Source organism: Arachis duranensis, unplaced genomic scaffold (genome assembly GCF_000817695.3).
Source record: "Arachis duranensis cultivar V14167 unplaced genomic scaffold, aradu.V14167.gnm2.J7QH unplaced_Scaffold_19261, whole genome shotgun sequence".
Lineage (NCBI taxonomy): Eukaryota > Viridiplantae > Streptophyta > Magnoliopsida > Fabales > Fabaceae > Arachis > Arachis duranensis.
Window position 1 is genome coordinate 5,700 of NW_026264497.1, and position 731 is coordinate 6,430.

A 731-nucleotide genomic window follows, 5' to 3' on the forward strand; every position below is an offset into this window, starting at 1 on the left:
AAGGATGGAGCACACAAGAGATCCCACTCATCATGAGATCCCTGAGATTCCTCAAGGGATGCACTTTCCTCCACAAGACTATTGGGAGCAATTGAACACCTCCCTAGGAGAGTTGAGTTCCAACATGGGACAACTAAGGGTGGAGCATCAAGAACACTCCATCATCCTTCATGAGATTAGAGAAGATCAAAGAATCATGAGGGAGGAGCAACAAAGACAAGGAAGAGACATTGAGGAGCTCAAGCACTCCATAGGATCTTCAGAAGCAAGAAAGAGCCGCCATCACTAAAGTGGACCCGTTCTTTGATTTCCTTGTTCTTTATTCTTCTGTTTTTCAAATTTTATGCTTATGTTTATCCATGTTTGTGTCTTGTGATCATTAGTGTCTTAGTGTCTATGCCTTAAAGTTATGAATGTCCTATGAATCCATCACCTTTCTTAAATAAAAATGTGCTTAACTGAAAAAAAGGAAAGAATTGCATGAATTTTGAATTTTACAACAGTTAATTATTTTGATGTGGTGGCAATATTTCTGTTCTCTGAATGTATGCTTAAACAGTGCATATATATCTTGAATTTGTGGTTCATGAATGTTGGCTCTTGAAAGAATGATGAAAAAGGAGACATGTTACTGAGGATCTGAAAAATCATTAAAATGATTCTTGAAGCAAGAAAAAAGCCTTTCTATTCAAAAAAAAAATTCGAAAAAAAAAAGAGAAAACGAAAAAAAA